The sequence below is a fragment of the Haliotis rufescens genome, unplaced genomic scaffold, assembly GCF_023055435.1.
Source record: "Haliotis rufescens isolate VD_foot unplaced genomic scaffold, xgHalRufe1.0.p SCAF_14, whole genome shotgun sequence".
NCBI lineage: Eukaryota > Metazoa > Mollusca > Gastropoda > Lepetellida > Haliotidae > Haliotis > Haliotis rufescens.
The window spans coordinates 35,392,198-35,408,517 of record NW_025963824.1 but is presented as its reverse complement, the minus strand read 5'-3'; the positions used below and the strand labels follow the sequence as shown (position 1 = coordinate 35,408,517).

At 40.7% G+C, this 16,320-nt stretch overlaps 1 protein-coding gene across 5 annotated transcripts in view; it reads right to left on the bottom strand.

Annotated features, from left to right (window-relative positions):
- Positions 1 to 16,320, bottom strand: part of LOC124113561 (potassium voltage-gated channel subfamily H member 7-like) — a 295,515-nt gene that overhangs the window by 98,602 nt on the left and 180,593 nt on the right. The gene's annotated exons all lie outside the window — the stretch shown is intronic.

Here is a 16,320-nt window from a genome sequence, read left to right as displayed (position 1 = left end):
ATTTAAGACTAACCACGTGATGCGTGGTGACGGCTGCGCACCAATAACCAAGACACGTTGTGATGTCTGTTCTTGTAATGACGTTTTTGACTGGCATTTATAAGTTGGAAGACCTTGAGGACATGAAACACGTATGAATGAGTATTGTTTTACGCCGCTTGTAGTAATATTCCAGCAATACCACGGCAGGGGACACTAGGAATGGGCTTCACACATTGTACCCATGTCGGGAATCGAACCCGGGTCTTCGGTGTGACGAGCGAACCTGTAACCACTAGGCTATATGTTAATTGCCTGTATAATCTTTAGGGAGCCTTATTGATTTCTGTCGGACACATTTCACAGAGAAGGATGTTAAATGCTGTTGTTAGATTAACTTCCACAAACTGATACCAAAAAAAATAAAAGAAAAAATAATACAAGTCTTTTCCAGCCGTTTGTATTACCGTACAACGTAATTAAATCGCATGAGACCAACCCACCTTTGCTTAGCAATAAATATTAAATATTCATCTGAGAGTCGCCCGCACACGTAACCGGCCTAGGTATAACGGTATAGATTTTCCAGGTTGGAGATGCACTGATCGGCGTATCGTGAGGCCCCACGATCAATCACAACCAGACCCCCTCCCCCGGTGATTGCGGAGTTAAACGTGTTTTCCAGGTAATGGCTTTCGATTCCGTTGCCAATTTCAGCTGGGCATCTATAGCAAAGCTTGAAATGCCATTAACCCACTAAGATAAAGGTATGCCTTGCCAATAGCTTGCCGATTTCACGCCCAGCTTACGTGTGCTTTGTTTGCGTGGTCAGGAACGTCTTTAACGTTTCGTGTCGTGTGGTTTTCGTGGGTAGTGGTTGTTAAATTAGTAGATATCAGGCGACGGCATTTGATATTCACAACCGTGGTTTGTGGTCCGTGGAAAAGGTCAGAATTATTTCCGATTTTTGTGCAGGCATACGGGATGAAAGCTTTCAAGCTTTGTATAGGACATGAAATGTATGTTAATTAATAAACGTAAAATGGCGTCTGATCAACGACAAAAGTGATCAAGCTAAATTTATCAATTATATTTTATACATCTGATCGCTGTACAAAAGGATTGTATTGTATAACTCATTATTCAACAAGCAGTTTTTCAAAATCACCCTCCAAGAAAATCATGATTTCCACATGCACAACGTGTAGGCTATTCGTGTACCAGTGTCGTATACCACAGAAAATTCACGATTACCACGTGCCCTGCTCGTTACGACACAGCGGTGCACGAGGTGTTAGCGAAACTTGCACGTGCAACTCCATCAGTGCTCGTCTCGCTGACAAGACAGAATGCGAAAGACGGAAATGCAATCCTCACTCGGATACCATCGACACATTCCGTACGATGCTGTAATAACGGCAATGGATGAAATAATGACAAAGCATTACATTCTGTCATATAATAATGTTACGGCTGTAAGTATTCGACACTTTATGATAAAGATAGGGTCTTCACAAAAACCTTTTAACAAATCCAGACGTAAATAATTCAAAACCAGAAGCATAGGTGACAGAAATGTAGACATTAATGTACGACACGTGCGTGATGGCGACGCAGGTGGAATACCTCCAACACTCAAACTGCTTAAAATGTCACTTGAAAGGAAAAAACGCTGTCGCAAACAATATATATATCAGGAACACCTAACCGGACCTTTTTCATAACGTGTCATTGTCCGGCCCACGGAATCATGAAATAAGCTTGCTCGAGCATCTCAAAGCTGCATAGAAGTTACCAACCTTATGAAATAAACATCCGGCAGAGGGTGCCATCAATCAATACGAGAACCAACATTTAAAAGCGCTGAAGCCCAACACTACTCTGAATAAACGTCCCGTTCCACTGCTCCGAAATATTGATGTAACACGCTGTGAAATTAATACGAAATTGCCTTCTACAAAAACTACTTTAGAAGTGTATATAATTCATAACAGAATTGACATTAGCAGTAAGCAGACGCATTTACTTCCTCTGTGCGATATTGACAATTGTCGATTTCATATGCAGATTTTCTTCAGAAGTATCAGGGAGAATAGCGAAATGGAGAATATTTCAGAAATAATAAGCCTGTCAGAGCTGACGATATTTTTGCATCGCCCACTCTATAGTGCAGACCTGGCTTATAACACCATGAAATTAACACGTAATATATTACCTTATGTCTATTTCCCAAAGGATATGTACATCGGTTGTGTTGACGGTACGACTGGCAGGGGGAAGTCGTGATGAATTGCAACTCCACCAAAAGATAACTATGTCTCTGTTCTCGACGTTGAACGTAAAAATATGACGTATATATAATGATACATGAGTGACATCTTGGGAATTATAACAACTATCTATTTTGTTGCGCGCGCAAGTTACATTTTAGAAATAGTCACGTAATATACACACGAAACAGGCTCACATATTGTTCCCATGTGGGGAATCCAACCCGGGTCCTTGTTTCAAAATAATCGTTCCAAAATTCACAAGATTGTATATGAATTCACATATAGTCTAGAAAAACAAACAATCTTATTGTTAATTGAGGGGAAACATGTCATTCACGTACAAGTGCGAGTTATAATCTGTTCCGGGAATGATGGAGAAATATGTTACCCATGTACCAATGTCTGTGATAATCTGTTCCACGAATGATGGAGAAATATGTTACCCATGTACCAATGTCTGTGATAATCTGTTCCACGAATGATGGAGAAATATGTTACCCATGTACCAATGTCTGTGATAATCTGTTCCACGAATGATGGAGAAGTATGTTACCCATGTACCAATGTCTGTGATAATCTGTTCCACGAATGATGGAGAAATATGTTACCCATGTACCAATGTCTGTGATAATCTGTTCCTGGAATGATGGAGAAATATGTTACCCATGTACCAATGTCTGTGATAATCTGTTCCACGAATGATGGAGAAATATGTTACCCATGTACCAATGTCTGTGATAATCTGTTCCACGAATGATGGAGAAATATGTTACCCATGTACCAATGTCTGTGATAATCTGTTCCTGGAATGATGGAGAAATATGTTACCCATGTACCAATGTCTGTGATAATCTGTTCCACGAATGATGGAGAAATATGTTACCCATGTACCAATGTCTGTGATAATCTGTTCCACGAATGATGGAGAAATATGTTACCCATGTACCAATGTCTGTGATAATCTGTTCCACGAATGATGGAGAAATATGTTACCCATGTACCAATGTCTGTGATAATCTGTTCCTGGAATGATGGAGAAATATGTTACCCATGTACCAATGTCTGTGATAATCTGTTCCACGAATGATGGAGAAATATGTTACCCATGTACCAATGTCTGTGATAATCTGTTCCACGAATGATGGAGAAATATGTTACCCATGTACCAATGTCTGTGATAATCTGTTCCACGAATGATGGAGAAATATGTTACCCATGTACCAATGTCTGTGATAATCTGTTCCACGAATGATGGAGAAATATGTTACCCATGTACCAATGTCTGTGATAATCTGTTCCACGAATGATGGAGAAATATGTTACCCATGTACCAATGTCTGTGATAATCTGTTCCTGGAATGATGGAGAAATATGTTACCCATGTACCAATGTCTGTGATAATCTGTTCCACGAATGATGGAGAAATATGTTACCCATGTACCAATGTCTGTGATAATCTGTTCCACGAATGATGGAGAAATATGTTACCCATGTACCAATGTCTGTGATAATCTGTTCCTGGAATGATGGAGAAATATGTTACCCATGTACCAATGTCTGTGACAATCTGTTCCTGGAATGATGGAGAAATATGTTACCCATGTACCAATGTCTGTGATAATCTGTTCCAGGAATGATGGAGAAATATGTTACCCATGTACCAATGTCTGTGACAATCTGTTCCTGGAATGATGGAGAAATATGTTACCCATGTACCAATGTCTGTGATAATCGTACCCCGAGCATCTGCAGCGTTTTTTACAAAACTACATTTGCTCCTGATATTGGAACACAACTCGTCATGGCTAATGGACAAAGTGTCTAACTGCCAGTCACTTTTAGAAATCGTTCACGTCACAACTGACGCAATGGATTTTATAATACTTTTCACTTTATAATACTGCTGTAGAATTGACCAAAGTCTCACCGTACCATGTCCGTCCCACATGGCGGCTACCAACGGTGAGACAGGGGACCCACTTCTGAACACGTGGTGTTCTAAGGCAACGTTTGCATAGAAGCCCATGTCTTCAGTTACAAGCTCTGGTTAAATTGTCAGCTGGCATAGCCAAACCATTAAATCCAAGCAATTGTCGTTCATGCTTCCAGCTTTCTCACGGCGGTCAGTATATATAATGCAAACATACAAACAAGTGGTTGACATTATGAGCAACACGGGGCGTTCTTCATAATATCAATCACTGGGTTTTCTGGTCCAGACTCGATTATTAACAGGTACCGACACCTAGCTGAAACGGTGACATGTATGGCGTTAAACAACAAACAAACAAGACAGGAAAAACATCCAACTTAGGAAGAACGACTCTCTGCTGCACTTCGTCGTACCAATACAAATAAACATCAATGCAACATTCTTCAACAAAAGCCTTCACAGCAGATGTTCCTTATAGCACGACACTGCAGTACCAATCTCCATAAAAACAATATCTTTTAGGTTCTTCCAGAAGATTTTATCAAATAAGTTTGACAGATTACTGGTGCCAACTCCACTGTGCTCTCCGAGAATGTTAAAAAGGAAGACAAATGGCCAAACAGAAATGAGTTGAACGCCCTGTCAACCATACAATGTCCTGTAACAAACATAGCGTACAGAGGGCAGTGTAACGGATCGGTTTTCTATTAAACATAGCTGGGTGATGTATTGTTCGGAACTCAATTTCCGACCCCGTGACCTTCAAAACTTGAAAGAAGAACCATATCCGAAATCCGATTTCATAGCAGACTGTTTGTATGATTTAAATTCACATTTTACATTGAACCTGTTATAAGTTCTTTATACTTTCATTTGCAATACTAAAAGAGAAATATTATTTTTTTCTAACAAAATGGATTAGATTGTCTACACAATCAGATTAAAAAGCACCTCTACAATAAAGACATGAAACACGATTAAAAAATAGAACTGACTATTTTATCTTGAAAAAGGATAAATCACCTATTGTTTGGAATGTAGTAAACTGTTTATATCTAATATATCAATTCCGTATTGTTATAACGATTTATGTGAATATATAACTCAATATACAATAAATAAATCCATTTCTCCTCAAAAGCGTTGATAAAGACATTGCGAAAAGTAGAAATCGCAGGCATAAATATAAACGACGCCGAGGTATCTGGACGTGCACCACATTCTTGATAAGGATTTAAGAGTTAAATATATTATTTCCACCAACTCATCGCGAACAAGCCCTCCTCTCAATATTTACCGCACAAAAAACGTAAACAGATTCACCCACAATCCAAACATGTTTTGAAAACAAAGAAATCAACATTCGCGATGCAAATATGCAGTGTGCCTTTAATATAATCTTGTACCGTATCTCAAAACATCATAAAACATATCACAACTAGTCACAACAATGTCCCTGGGAGGGTGCTGCGGTTCAACCCCTAATATCTCACATGGGGGCCTCGCCACGAGGTGAATCTCTGTGCGCCTAATTTGTGTGGGGCTTTGCTCAAGGGATCTGGGCAAAGTCAGCGTGTTTCCTTTATACAGCGTCCGAGGAGCTTGAAATGGCGTTATCATGTGGAGGTTACGATATATATTTGTCCGGTAACAGTCCCCTGATGATGTTAATATGACGGAGCGGTCACGGGTCGTCTTCCTGGCACTCCAAACAACATCTATTTTGATATTCACTGGGTATTGATACTACTTGTTGTGATTGTTAAATCGAAACATTTGCCTATCTATTTTAAAGCTAAATTAATATGCAATTGGTGAAATGTAAACTGCTGGAAAGGCAAAGTATACACCCATGTTTGACGGTGGCTGTAAATGATATGGCTATTGGATGGTGATGTATTCGATACGGGTATCAAAGTGAGTGAGTGAGTGAGTAGGGTTTTACGCCACTTTTTCAATATTCCAGCAATATCACGGCGGGGGACACAAGAAATGGGCTTCACGCATTGTACCCATGTCGGGAATCGAACCCGAGTCTTCGGCGTGACGAGCGAACGCTTTAACCACTGGGCTACCCGACCGCCCCGATACGGGTATCAAAGGCCATATTGTATGGATCATATCAATTTGAGTCTCCCGACTCCTAAAGGTGACGTGCACATATCAAGAAACAATTACCCAGTACGCAGTGACGAGCAGAGTGAAATCGCTAACACACGGCAAATAACAAATCTTCCATAATATCACGATCCGTAAAGATCCGTGAAGATCCGGGGTAGAAGAGGCCATCAGCAACCTATGCTTGTCGTAAGAGGCGACTAACGGGATCGGGTGGTCAAGCTCTCTGACTTGGTTGATGCATGTCATCGTATCCAAATTGCGTGGATCGATGCTCATGATGTCAATCCCTGGATTGTCTGGTCCAGACACGATTTTTTACAGACCGTCATACAGCTGGAATATTGCTGATCGCGTCGTTAAACAAACAAACAAACAAACAAACAAACAAACATAAAGTATCGCCGCAATTCGCTGTGCAGAGTTGCGTCCCTTAGGCGCCCATCTGATCGTGAGTTCGAATTCCAGTGTCGCCCGTGCTTATGGGTTTCACCAAAGTGACAGCGTCTGAGACCTGCATCACGTCGTGCTTTCCTCACAGTAAGCAGTCATATTGCTGGAATACTGCTGAGTGCGGCGTTAAACAACAAACAAACAAACAATAAACAGATACTGAAACACTGTTCAAAGCGGCGTTAAACCAAATTCACTAACTCACTCAACGTGACAAAATTTTATTCAAATCCAAACACTAACATAACGGAATCACACAACTCGAATATGGTTAAAACCAAGCTACGGTTAAATCGAATATGAACGTGACCAAATCAAGGTTAAAGAAAACATATGAAAGTGACATGTAAACTCGAATACTCACGTGTCCGTGAAACATGTGCAGTCACACATAACAGGAGGTTGTATATACATATACAGATTAGGGCCCCTGTTAATCACAACCGATTACAACCAGCAATACAGCGTGGACACGCCGAAAATGAAACGTCTTCAAAGAACGCCATGTTCCAGTAATTAGAGCCATCGCAGAAATAAGATGAGATACTTTTGCATGCTTCGGTTACATTTCTCTCGCAGAATTTCCCGTGTTATTTTTTGCCTTCAAACAGTTTGGTTTCCATTCAAAGGGATTAAAAGCAATCGGAGTAAGCACGTGCGGTAAATAGGCAGCTCTTGGGATTCTCTGAAGCTTTGCGTATTTATTCAATGAGCGGCCCGCTTCCAAGACATGAACAAGCAGCGGTCAATTTTACACTTGGTTGCCCATTACTACGAAAATTTATTTTACTGTTGCATGTTGGTGCCTCTTGAAGAGAGTCAGATAGGATTGAGGCATCCTGACAAGACTTAGCTTCGATGTGGAGGTGCAGTTTATGTCTACCTAATTATTCTCCTGGGGAATTAAAAGGTAAAGTTAGATTTAGGGTGGCGTGCTATGCCCTGTCACGACTTGGTCGGGTTTGTGAATTCACTATCTTGTTTTAATTTTGCTAGTTTCATTGATTTTTCTTAGTGTTTGTATTCTGTGACGGATTACAGATGGGATGTCGCCACTGCTGCAGATGAGGCTACTGCGCGGTTACTACTGTTGCAGATGTTAGTATTGATGCGGCTACTGGTACTACTGCTACTTCTACTACATCAACAACGCCGCTTGCTGCAAAGTTTAATAGCAATCTGGAAGGTGGGGAAGAGGAGGATGGGGATGAGCTGTGTGTGTGTGTGTGTGTCTGTGTCACCCTGTGTGTGTGTGTCTGTGTCACCCTGTGTGTGTGTGTCTCCCTGTGTGTGTGTCTCTGTGTGTTTGTGTCTGTGTCTGTATGTTAGTGTGTGGCTGTGTTTGTGTGTATGTCTGTATCTGTGTGGGTATGTGTCTGTGTGTGTGTCTCTCTCTCTTTGTATCTGTGTGTGTGTATGTGCGTCTGTGTGTGTGTCCGTGTCTGCATGTGTGTCTGTGTGTGTCTGTATGCATGTGCGTCTGTGTGTGTGTCTGTTTCTCTATGTGTGCGTGTGTCTGTGTGTGCATCTGTGTGTGTGTGTGTCTCTGTGGGTGTGTTCGCGTGTGTGTGTGTCTGTTGGTGTGTTCGCGTGTGTATGTGTCTGTGGGTGTGTTCGCGTGTGTGTGTGTCTCTGTGGGTTTGTTCGCGTATGTGTGTGTGTCTGTGTCTCTGTGTGTGTGTGTGTGTGTGTCTGTCTCTGTGGGTGTGTTCGCGCGTGTGTGTGCCTGTGTCTGTGTGTGTGTGTGTCTGTCTCTGTGGGTGTGTTCGCGTGTGTGTGTCTGTGTCTCTGTGGGTGTGTGTGTGTGTGTCTGTCTCTGCGGGTGTGTTCGCATGTGTGTGTGTCTGTCTCTGTGGGTGTGTTCGCATGTGTGTGTGTCTGTCTCTGTGGTTGTGTTCGCGTGTGTGTGTGTGTATTGAGTCGATGCCTTGGGGTCTTGTCTGTGGTTCTAGCAACACTCCTACAACAGCGAGGGACACGGAGGACGGGCTTCACACATTGCAGGGAACATGGAGAATCGAACCCAGGTTGTCGGCGTCTCGAGACAACACCTGAACCAGTACACTACCCCCTAGCAGATCTGGGATTGAAAATAAGGATAGAAAAGGCGATAGAAAGACCTTAGTCCTTATCATCTGCCTTCATGAGAAGGGTGGGTCAGGTGATTTGGGTGGGACGCAGAGTCCATGAGGATGAGGATGAGGATACAGAAAGAGTTCCGTTATCCACCCCATTCCCTGCCGCGACACAAGTACTTCTAACATATAGCAGCCTTCAAATATTTACCATAGTTTCTTCTCCCGCCCTGTAGCGTTCTCTATATGCTCATATCACTGTACAAACAATACGTTAATTAACTGGAAAACAGCATTTTATGCATGGACTATATTCTGTGCACAAAGACGACTTAATGAAAAACTGCGCAATGCCACTAAACAGGCCCGCGCCTGAATACCAAGCAGGTGATAAAAGAGTAAAGTGTCCCTTGGGGCACAGAATCGCGGCCATTGATTTAAAGGCGTTTCGCCAATGTTGCCATTCAAATTGCTTAAGCCAACAGAAAAGAACAGCGCGTAGTTGGCAGTGTGACATATAGATGTAGATGTTGAATGGTAGCTAGGCAGTGTGACATATAGATGTAGATGTTGAATGGTAGCTAGGCAGTGTGACATATAGATGTAGATGTTGAATGGTAGCTAGGTAGTGTGACATATAGATGTAGATGTTGAATGGTAGCTAGGTAGTGTGACATATAGATGTAGATGTTGAATGGTAGCTAGGTAGTGTGACATATAGATGTAGATGTTGAATGGTAGCTAGGTAGATACACAGGTATGTATCAGGGTCGATCGGTGATGGGATGGGCTCAAAGAAAGCACGACGTAATTAACTTGTCCTGGTGAACTGAAACGTCGCGTTGAGGCTAATAGCATTTCGTCTGGTGTTAGTGTTACTGTGTGTGTGTGTGAGTGTGTGAGTGTGTGTGTGTGTGTGTGTGTGTGTGTGTGTGTGTGTGTGTGTGTGTGTGTGTGTGTGTGTGTGTGTGTGCTAGTCCGGTTTTGTCGATTTAACAGTGCTAGCACAATTGAGCCCACAAGTATGTAATACTGTGTACTGTAACAATATCAGTTAATTCTGTGTTATTTAGTGAACCCTTTACTTTAATTGGGCACAATAGTCACTGAAATTCGACATTTTCATCGTTACAACTGAAACTGAGAATGATTTGCTCATAATAAGATATATCATATATTATATAACATATTATCTACCTATTATCAATCCTCTTTCAAATATGAACGACATGTTGAAGTAAGACAACTCAGTCCGTTCTAAGAGGGCGGTCGGGTAGCCAAGTGATTACAGTGTTCGCTCTTCACGCCAAAGACCCGGGTTCGATTCCCGACGTGGGTACTATGTGTGAAGTCCATTTCTGGTGTCCCCCACCGTCATATTGCTGGAATATTGCTACAAGCGGCGTAAGACCATACTCACTCACTCGTTCTGAGGAACTAGCTGTTTGGTCAGAAAGAAGTTATTCTTAAACATATCAAAGAAGAGATAATTTATGGATAACAACTTCTTTATTTACCGTAACGACGATGTTTTGATATAGATGATCATACCGTTGTCAAGCATTCTTAAAAATGTATTGAACGAATGATATCATTTACATTTGAAGTGATTGAACAAATAATAATTCGTTCAATGCCTTCAGCGCAATCCGTTCCACGGGATCACAGGTCTGCTGACTTTCTGTGTACTTTCTTTCAACGTTCAGTATAATCAAAAAGGGTTAAATCAGTGCAGCGACAATCATAAAAGCTATCTAAATGAAGAATACTTATCAATAATGTAACTTGACAGTGATATCATCAAAACAACAGCATTGTTGAATTTATCACATTAAATAGCACAGAGAACACTTGGTAGTACCAGTCGTATGTGCACAGCTATGGGCGTGCTGGTTAATGTCGCACATATGCATCTAGTGTGCACATTTCAATTGACATATTCTGCAATTTTTCTACAAAAAAACTATTAAATATTCTCTTGCCGTGCGTACGTGTTTGCTTCGTTTCTTGTGTAAGCCATTAAACATGGAGGGTGTTATTCAGATAAGCCGTTCAACGATTCCACACCGTGTTGTATAAACATGAAATTTTAAGTCTTGCAGCTGTGGCCAGAATACTCTCATTGTCTAACCCTTGCCATGGTTCTGAAACATTATTTAAATGACGTAAAACAACATTCACCCACACCTTTGTTGGTGGCGGAGCCTAAGTGCTTTACGCTTCAAAGACGGGCCAGATTTCAATGGCCGAACTTGTTTTCGAATCTCAGATTCGCCCTGAATACTTTCTAGATTTGTCAGCACCACACCTGTAGTCACGAGCACAAGTCACACCTGTAGTCACGAGCTCAAGTCACACCTGTAGTCACGAGCACAAGTCACACCTGTAGTCACGAGCTCAAGTCACACCTGTAGTCACGAGCTCACGACCGTGGTGAACAAGTTACCTGCATTACTTCGGGCTTTCCTCCCACATTAAACTGACGCGCCGGGATATAACAGGAATACTGTTCAAAGCGGCGTTAAACCCATCTGCCTCACTCGTGAATCAGATCTTGGCCCTATCTGCCAAACCTGGTTCAATATTTACAAATGTTCCGATGCTATATTATGAAATATAGCATATGAAATATTCATCTACATACATTTATATTAGTCATTGTTTTATGGTGTAGCCTCAGTAGCAGGAAGAAGATACGAACAGAGCCTATCGCATAAATCTGCTGACCTCTGACCCCTCTAACTGGACCACCCATTGGTGATAGAGATCGTTCCGTGACTCAGGTACATTTACCACTCTCCCCCAGGAAAACCTCGCCAGAACGGCGCCTATTAAATGCATATCAAAGTATGAAACCATAAAGATGAATTATTCAATTCTTATGTCATAAATATTGTACAATACGGAGAGCGTTTGTGAATGAGATATTTCTCCATATCATGCAAGTTTGACGAAAGTCTATCTCGGGACTAACATTGGCATGGTAGAGAGATAGGCATAATTCAGCGATATAATAACGGAATTTTTGAAGCTTTTCATGTCATGTTTCTGATTAATAATCAACGATTTAATGTGAAAGATATTCAAACATCTCGCACGATACATACATGTCGGAATTTGAAATAGACCAGGCTCGGGAATTTCAAATGTACATAAGTCTTGACATGATATTTAGAAAAAAATATTTGAATATTTAAAAGCATATGTAATCGCAACTTGGATAATATTTTCTGAACTCCTTTCACTCGTCGGTAATTAAAAGTGACAAATCCTTTCAATATTCATAAGAAATCTCTGCCAAAACAGGAGTCGATGGTACTATTCCGACTATATCATGAGCATGTGTTTATGAATCACAATCAAATAGTGATGGTACCAGGTGTTCGCGGAAACGTGAAACCCTACCCCTATCTTACCCCACCTGTTGCAAAAACATGGTTGTTTTCTTAAGGAAACATAAGCTTCAAGAGATGAGTTTTCCTACGGAATTACCGACATTGTAATGGGGGCTGTCATCAATCGAAAAAAAACCCATCAATCATAAGAAAGCAGGCCGTTGAGACACGCTGACGCTCGCAGATTCCTTTGGGGCCATATTTTGAATTTTTATTCTATCAAGACAATGTGAATTTCGATTGACGGTAAGATTTCTATGACCATATGGTCCTGTGTCTCCGCTGTAGTTCAGTTTGGTCGACCCGGATGAACCATTCCACGCAGTTCATTCATGTCCACGATGACTGAATCCATATTCATATTTACTTAATCTAATATGGCTGCATCTATTGACGGATAATTACGCAAACACGACAGCCCGAGACTGTGTAAGTGAATTAGTTAAAGTCAATATTGGATACATGGGAGTGATCAACTCACCTAGCGATGCCATAAATGGTCACGAAGGTAAAGACGCATCATCCAAGAAATCTGTTTTATTTTCTGATATAAACTGCCACAAAACACACAGACCTATAACACTGAATCAAATTACAATTCATTCGATACATGAATCATTCAGTGGGCAAATCTCGAGGGGCGCCGCTAATTAACACGTGAGCGAGATTTGACCGCGCGACATGATTCAGTACAGCGCCAACTTTGGGTAGCTTGAGAAAGGGTAAGCGGTCCCGAACTACAAACCCTCTATTAAGTAAACGCAAGGTCAGGTTTGACATGCTAGTCTGATCTCAAGTGGCGAATGTGTGACGGTTGGTGAAGGAATTTCTACATGGAATGGTTTTCAAAGGGATTGGCAGATTTCGCCTAAACACGTCGTCATCAACATCAAACCAAACTGTTTTGTATTCTAACTTTGCGTTTTGCGCTCTTTCAACTAAAAGAGTTTTTTTAGCCACTTGCTGCTCTGTAGTGCTCTCCAGTGTTGACTTAATCAGTTGTAAGAAAATACGTTCTCATAGGAATATCATTGTCAGAGCAAGAATCAAACAAAACTGACACTGCAAAATTGAAATAATAATTCACCTAAAGGAAAATCATTGCGATTTCACTTAATTAGGGATCAATTGTTGAAAAGTTAGTTATATTTAAATTTATGTTTAGGTGCAAACACCTGAAACTACCGACCAACCAGAATGTGATGATATATTGCGTTTGCTGTTTCCGGAGTTCATCCCGTATATATCTGTATATGTGTATCCTGTGTCAGTGCAATATCACTTCTACACACCGTAACCCGTCCCTGTAGCAGTTTATATCTACACTGTTTTGTTAATGCTTATTATTATCAATATATTGTTGTATTGGTACACATAGGATCACGTTTGACTACCGCTCTGAATGACCAAGTTCCAGCGTTTGATCCGGCTTTCCATCATTCAAACACCGTTACACCATGTAGCATAATATGTTTGAAAACAAAATTATAACATATGTTTTCTTAAAAACACAACCCTAATACCAAAGTATGATGAACAAGAATTAGCCCAATTTGTTACATGTGGAAATTTGTTAATGTTTACTCAATCTATGAACTGTATTTTACAATTTGATCATAGTAATGTTAAGGGTAAGTGTCAACAGCTTACACAGAAGTCTTTTTATTTCTTCGTCAATGCTAAGATATTCCTACATAAACAGCCGGGAAAAAAAGAAAGCAAACGTTATCAAAATGTTACCAGGCTGGAAACAGTCGCTGAATCACAGCAAACATGAGGAACAAAACACAACCATGACACCCGTATCAATCACATCACCATTGGAAAACTATTTCTTGCTTCTCCCTGTCAGCCACCATCAAACATGGGTGTATACTTTCTGTTGGCCGGCAACATAATTATAATCCATTTCAGGGTGAACACACGAATGTTTGCAAGAGTTGTCATTTTAATATATTTAAATTTTCTATTGCAGGGCAAACCAAGAATAAAATATTATTTTTGCAGCAACTAATCTTACTCTTCTTGACGGCTCACAAAATTCGTTTTTCTTTACCAATAATTTACAGTGACACAAGACATACACCCCGTGAAAAACAAATACCGGGAAATATTAAAAAAGACCTGAGCTGGACAATAACAGGGCGGCCACACATGTCGTGCATCACAGCGACACGGGCGAAAAGCTTCAAGTCAAGCTCCGGCAAGGGCCTGTACTCACAGTTCTGTAATCAGGCACAAAACCAAGAAGATCCCACGCGGGGACGGGACAATGGGCGCTATTAGCGACTTAGTGTCATGAATCGATGTAAGAAAAAAACGGACAAAATGGGAGAAAATAGGCCTTTGAAGATCTAAGGTGTTGAAATATATAGGAGGTCTTGATGAAGCGAGAGAGCCATCTTGTCTGAGATCCGGCTTCTCTTGGCTTAGGAAGACACTATACATTTGTCTTACAGTTAAAAAAATAATGCGATTATGGATTCGAACTTGAAAAATCTAATACTAACAAATTGTCTTTGTGTCAACGTCATAGATTTGTGCGGAATGAAATTTTCAAGAAATCAGCTTATTATTCAGAACAATTATCATCGTTATAAAAGTCATGTATAACTTTCTGGCTGTTTCTTCCGGTTATTCAAAACACGTCATCTTTAACACGCCATCATCATCATCATCATCATCATCATCATCACACGACTAGCCTCATCAACAATATCGCCATCGTCATTGTCACGACTTCCTTTATCATCAACAAATATTTAACGTCGACGCCAGAGAAAAAAGTCTCGATTTCATGTGGCATAAAAGGCAAAATATCGGTCAAAAGTATATGTATAGATAACTGAAAATCCGTGGGAACACCAGGTGCTCGTGCCACGTGCTGGCATGTCTTCCCTACCGGTGACACCGCCACGCACACAATCTGAATAAAAAAGTATGTGTTTGTTGCCTAAATATACAAAATATAATAAAAACCAAAACAGACATAGCAATCGTGACTATCACCCTCCTCCTCCCCCCATCATCATCCTCCCCCATCATCATCATCACCATCATTATCATCATCATCATCATCATCATCATCGACATGTGTACTGTACTTCATATGAAACACAATCACAAAAATCATTCAAAACAATATTATTTTTAAACAGCTCTGATCATTCCACGCATCAGCAGTAAAAGCACTGGTCCAGCAGGCAGAATCAAGTGTCAAGCCGGCTTCTGTATCAACACATCCACGTATGTCGTTGTGACAACGTTACATACCAAACACTGCGTCAGAATAAAACGACTCGGCCCGTACATATATAGGATAACGATTTTCAGATGGGTCTTTCAAAACTAAATAATCATAAAATTCTTAAGATAGATAGGTTTTATAGGTACACGGAAGCGGCGAAATGTACAACACAAAGTGCGTTTGAAGCGAGACAAAAGCGGACCTTGGGTGTATCTCACATCGATATATTATATTGATTAGGGATGCTACAAGATGCAAACCACCCGGCAAGGTACTTAACCTCCCTCGGCTCCCCGACAATGCCAGGTACAGTCAAGTATACACACATCACATCGACCGTTTGTCTCTGGAAACTTCAATCATGATGATAGAATTGTTTTAAAGGTAAAACACAGCCCTATTTGAAAGTTGAAATCTTGTTCTAATTAGATTAAGGGATGCAAAATCAATCTTCCAGTTCGATACGTTATCAATTTGTATAACAGTGTAGGCGTATAGCAGGTGTGTCTGTTGTACACACGTCTAAACGTTCATTAATATTTTAAGAATATCACTCCCGCAAAACACATTCTTTGTACGTGTATTGACTTAAAAAACGATGTTTTGAATTTCTGGTGAGGCTGGTGTATTTCCTTATCTCTGCTTATACATAACCGGTTTGTTTTCATTGTGAAATATTCAACTACCGGTTCCGCTGCGCGGTGTCCGGAGTGTATTTAATTGGTGATTTAAATTAACTTATTACAAATACAAACACATGGCTGATCAACAAGGATGCTAGTCACGAGTGAGACGAACAAGCACAAAAACAGTCAACTGCAGATAAACATTCTTGGGCAGTTGTTCC